Here is a 6,142-nt window from a genome sequence, read left to right on the forward strand (position 1 = left end):
TGGAGAGCCAGCGGCTGCACCAGGCTCCAGTCTGGTCTGGCAGAGTTTCTACAGCTTGATGCCCTTCCTAATGCCAACCACTCTGCGAGTGTAGTGGGTGCTTTTTACATGCCACCGGCACAGGAGCCAGTAAGGCGAGCCTGGCAACGATCACATTCAAATGGTGCTATGTGCCACCAGTATGGGGGTGCTGGCGTCGGTCACGATTGGTTGGTGCTTTATATATATATATATATATTAATAATAGTCTAGAGAATTTTTTTTTCACTCAGCAGCATAAAGAAAAGAAACTGAAAATGCACTTGAAGTTTTTAAAACAAAATATATTTACATATACGTAACTGGTTTTACTACTTCATGATATTCAAAAGTTCTGTGAATATCCTGAAGCTATGCCATATTTGTCTCAACTCTAAATTTTAGTGAATGTTTAACACAAAAATTCTTATGGCAGTTATTCGTGTCAGTGTTACCTGTCAAGATAATCCAAATATTGAAATATATCTGATGTTACACTTGATTAAGTAAATGTAAATAAATTTCTTGAAAGACTCTAAGTGCATTTTCAATCTCTCTCTCTCTCTCTCTCTCTCTCTGTTCTAAAATTGCTACAGTGACATTTTAACAAAGAAAGAAAATGGTAAGATGAAAAAAGCATATTGTGAGATTGGTAATAGTATAATTCAATATTTAAAACATTTACATTATTTTCATTGTTTGCTACAAGGAGCAATTATCAAACATGATAGCTTGATTGGTACAACAAAAATTGAATGTTGTCTCTGAAGAATTGTGTGTGTATGGTAGGCTAATAGCTGTATTTGATATGTTATCACACACTGTAAGCATAATAGTGGAGATGGTGATGATGACAGCATAGAAAAATCTTGATTTTTCAAACTGAACATGAAAGAAAAAAGTCTGACTGGGTATTACGTAAAACTAGACATCTCTGTTAGAGAGCGAGAGAAAGCTGAAAGATCTTATACAACATAGAACAGTCATAATGTCTGATTGCGACTAACAGAATTTCTCATCAGAGTTAAATTCAGGGTTTATACATCCTCTCAAAAAACATTCTAGAAAGTTCTCTCAGAATTTTGCCACAAAAGCTAAAAGAGTCCCTTGATGTCGATTGAATCCAGTATCATACGTTATTGGTTGCAATATAAATCTACAGGTGTGTTTGTCAACTGCATGAGAGTTTTGCTGTACCAAAAATTACTAAATATGGTAATATTATTGAAATGCGGATACAATCCAAGACGGAGATGCTGTGAGATTGAATCCATAATAAGATTTTACATGGTAGAAGAGTCATGATAGACATTTAAAACACACAGATATGCTGTTCAATTCACTTTCTGTTGGTTTGTGATCCACATATAATAATTAACTAACTTGTGTATTTGATCGCTGTCTCAACAATATTTTATTGAAGCAGGAGGCGCTCAAACAACATTCACAGTGGGGAGTATGAGTGACAGTAGAAGACATTTTACTTTCAGTGTAGTTCTAATACAGTATATCTTTAAAAATAAAAAAAAAGTATGTAATATTTACTTTCATATATATATATATGTATGTATACATATGTGTGTGCATGTACATACATACGTACATACGAGGGTCAGCTGAAAAGTTTATAGGCTGGCCAAGATACTCTGGAATGTGACCAAATGAGATTTATTTTTCAACATAGTCCCCTTTGCGAGTCAAGGTCCACTATATAGTAGTGTTTATAGCCGTATCAAGTTACTATATATCCCCCTTGCACTCTTTCCTCACAAAAACTATAGTAACCTTGCAAAATAATTTTAGCCAAACATCGATACCACATCCGTGGACGAAAATATGCAGCTGTGTCAATCTCCATATTCGTTGTAATTGTCTTGTACGTACATACATACATGTATGCATACATATATATACATACCATATATTACCTGATGTAGAATATATCTGAAAATAAGAAAATAATTTAATTTCATATACATATACAGATTACTATGTGTATTATGTGATATGGTAACATTTTCAAAAGTAAGAAAATTTAATGTTTTCATTTCATTTGAGCAGATGCACCATTCTCTATAATTAATAGAACTGCTATCAATTTTGATCTTGCTTGCACATTTGTGGTATAATAATCTATAAAATGTTTGTTTTACGTGTTGAATGTTTGTTTTACGTGTTGTCACTGGTAGTGATCCTTGTTTGCATTTCATAGTTTGTTTCTTTTTAAATTTTCTCTGTACTTTACATCACTAATGATAAGACATTTTAAAATAAACTGATTTTGTTTTGATAGGTTCTCTTTGAACATGCTATGCTGACAACACGATTAGCTAATCGTAGTCTGATTTATTCTCTTTTTGTGTAAATTGATTTAATTTGATTTTTTTTATTACGATTTTTCTAAAACCATTATCCTTTCAGTTTTTGTATTATTCTTTGTATCTTATCAAAACTAAATGAATTTTATCTTGTCGTTTTTTTGTTATAATTTAGTAAGCAATTTGATCATTTTAAAAGAAATATCGACTAAGCGTTTTTATATTTTATTCCGGCAATGTCCATGGCCCTTTAGAGGGCCTCCAAAATCGGTCGGTTGTCAAACCGGGGACTCAGCTTCAATGCTTGTAACAAAGCAGACACTACTAAAATCACTCAGCGTTAGGTGGTTATGTTAAACTTTGGAACCATGTGGGAAAAAACTTCTTACCACACACACGTGCGCCGACACACACACATATATATATATATATATATATATATATATATATATATATATATATATATATATATACGTATAAGAAGGGATGACCACTAAGTGGACATCCAATATGCTAGAAAGAGGTCATCAACGACTCAACCACAAAGAAAAATAATGTTCTCTAGAAAAAAATTTAGCAAACACCAGAGCATAGGCGGGCAAGACAAAATGAAAAATATAGAAAATAAAGAATTAATCGTGTACCGATTTCGCCATAATTTTTTTTTACTTACGTAAAAACGTCCGTGGTTCGTCAGCACAATCATTCTAAAATCAATATAATTTGCAGAAATATACACGAATTGTCTTCATAGAATTTGACGTGCATACAGTTCTACCGATTACATTGAGGTTATTTTCAAATATCAAATAGAGATGTGTGCGTATTCACTTTTAATGCGAAAAAGGCTTCACCAATTACTTCCATACTTCTGACATATAATAGGGTCTTCTTTCATTTTTTATTAAAATTTAAAAAAAATAAGAATTTTTGATTTTTATATTACATTTACATCTTTCAAAGATTTTTAAATATTTACTTCCATTTTCCTGCCGTCAGTGACATAACATATCTCTCTATCGATCTCTCTATTTCTCTGTAACATATCTCTCTATCTAGATCTCTTGTTTTCGCTTTCATTTTTCAGACGCTCTTCTTTTCACTTTCAATTTTCAGACGTCATTGTTTCACTTCCATGTTATTGTTTTCACTTTAAGTCTAAGTTTTGAATCGCTATTTACAATCAAGTAAAGCTCGAGGTTGATTATTATCTTGTATTTCGGGATGGTCATTTTTTTTTTGCCAAATAAACACACGCACTATATATTTTTCTTCACTCATTTATTATTTTAACTCATGTCCATTATCCGGAAATCTTTCGTCACACATCTGTGACCTCTTCAGCGACACTTTTCGTTTTCGTGTGTGTTCTTGCTCCACATACTCCATTATGTTCTTCTAAGATGTGTATCCTTACGTGCGCATGCGTTTGTGTCCTTGTTTGCATGTGTGTGTGTCATAGTTTTTAGCAGCAGTGTGGCCTTCTCCTTAGCCCTATCCTCTCACCCCATTGTACTGCTGCTGTCCTAAGACCCGAAAATATGGTACTGTTCCTGTATTCCTCTATGTATGTGTGTTAAAACAATATGTGATAATAATAATGTGTATGTGAGTTAAAATAATAAAGTAAGAACAGTAATAAACGAGTGAAAAAAAATATATAGTGCGTGTGTTTATTTGGCATAAACAATGGCCATCCCGAAATACAACAATGTCTGTTTCATCGCACGATTTCACATCAGGAATCTTGCAACACAAATTGATAAAATTAATTATTATCATTATATATTTAAAAGGCTGGGAGCTGACAGAATCGTTAGCACACCGAGCAAAATGCTTTGTGACATTTCGTCCGTCCTTGCATTCTGAGTTCAAATTCCTTCGCAGACGACTTTATTATCATTTCAGGGTCGATAAAATAAGAACCAGTTCTACATTTAAGAGATGAGGAATTATGTACATTATTTATATTTGATGGATAATGCCCACTGGCATATGGCGTAGTGGTTAAGAGTGCGGGCTACTAACCCCAAGATTCCGAGTTCGATTCCAGGCAATGACCTGAATAAATAATAATAATAATAGTATTAATAATAATAATAACAACAACAACAGCAACATTGAAAAATACCTTAGGAATGAGAACCCAGGTTTGAAATTTTCCCAAGACACCTGATGAAGGCTGGATGGTATATCAGCCGAAACGTTGTGTTAACAACAAACAAGATGAGAACAAATATCCGTCAAATGTAAATAATGTACATAAGAACCAGTTGAGCACTGGGCTTAATTTACTCGACTTATTCCCCCTCCCCAAAACTTGCAGGACTGAACCCCGGACCTTGTAGTTGGTAAGCAAGCTACTTACCACACAGCCACTTCTGCGCCTATTATTATTATTATTATTATTATTATTATTATTATTATTATTATTATTATTATTATTATTATTATTAAAGTCAATGTTACAATTATTATTATCATTAATATTGTTGTAATTATGAATTTTATTACTATTATATTGTTAATTGTTGATTAACATTGTTGAATACTACAATTGTTATTGTGCAATCTCATTATTATTATCATTATTATTATTATTATTATTATTATTATTATTATTATTATTATTATTATCATTATTATTATTATTATTATTATTATTATTATTATTATTATTATTATTATTATTATCATTATTATTATTATTACAAGCAACAATTAGTAAATATTAAATATCGGAAATACATTTTATATACTGTTTTCAAATTTTGGCACAAGGCCAGCAATTTCATGGGAAGGGTTAAGTCAATTACATCGACCCCAGTACCCAACTGGTGCTTTTTTATCGACCTCGAAAGGACGAAAGACAAAGTCAACCTCGGCGGAATTTGAACTCAGAACGTAAAGACAGACGAAATGCCGTTAAGAACACAGAAGGAAAAAAATAAAGAGAATACAACGAATATAAACAAGATGAAGAAGAAATTTTAAGAAAGAAGGAAACAGAAAAATGAGAAGACAGAAAGAAGAAAAACCAAAAAGAAATGAGAAAATAAAGGAAAATGAAAAGATGAAGAGGAAAAATAAAAAGGAAGAAGAAAGAAGTAAAAAAGACAAAATAAGGCAGAGAATAGAAGAAAACAAACGAAGGAATATAAGGAAGAAGAAAATTAAAAATAAAAGGTAGGAGAAGAAGAGGAAGAAGAAGGCATAAAAAGAAAGTAGAAGAAGCAGATATAAAAAGAAGGTAGAAGAAGAAAATTTGCTAAGTCTTCAAAGTGGGTCGTATCTTACATCCTGACTTTTATATCTCGTCAACCAGGTGACAGCGTACAAAGCTAATTGTTTCTCTCGGCACTCCATCTTATAGAGTATATAACAAAGAAGATAAAGAAAGTACTTCTAGCCGCTTAACATACTTTCACCACTCTTTCACTGTTTCCTCATATCCCTTCTCTTTTCCTTGTCTTTCTTCACTTTCACAACGACATTTCTTTTCTCACCCTCTCTCCGTCTCCTCTCTCTCTCGCTCCCCCTTTCTCTATTTCTCTCGCATGCATATGCACACATACACACAGACAGAGGCATGTCCCTACATGTACATACATATGCATACGCATATTCCCACAGACGTACATACACCTATACAAACATACATACAAATAAGCAGCCATACAAATGCATACATACACACATATATAATATTGAGTGAGCGCTAATTCAAGTATTATTTTTCTTGTTTCAGCTGCGGCCATGCTGGGACACTGCTTTGAAGAGTTTTAGCCGAACAAGTCAATCCCAGG

The 6,142-nt window shown here is 32.7% G+C and overlaps 1 protein-coding gene across 1 annotated transcript in view; it reads left to right on the plus strand.

The window, feature by feature from the left end:
- Positions 1-6,116, plus strand: part of LOC106872179 (uncharacterized) — a 29,406-nt gene extending 23,290 nt beyond the window's left edge. Inside the window, exon 11 of the transcript XR_008263451.1 lies at positions 6,085-6,116. The gene's annotated coding sequence lies outside the window, so the exon portion shown is untranslated. The remainder of the gene's footprint in view (positions 1-6,084) is intronic.
- The last annotated feature ends 26 nt before the right edge of the window (positions 6,117-6,142 follow it).

This window comes from Octopus bimaculoides, chromosome 2 (assembly GCF_001194135.2).
Source record: "Octopus bimaculoides isolate UCB-OBI-ISO-001 chromosome 2, ASM119413v2, whole genome shotgun sequence".
Taxonomy (NCBI): Eukaryota; Metazoa; Mollusca; class Cephalopoda; order Octopoda; family Octopodidae; genus Octopus; species Octopus bimaculoides.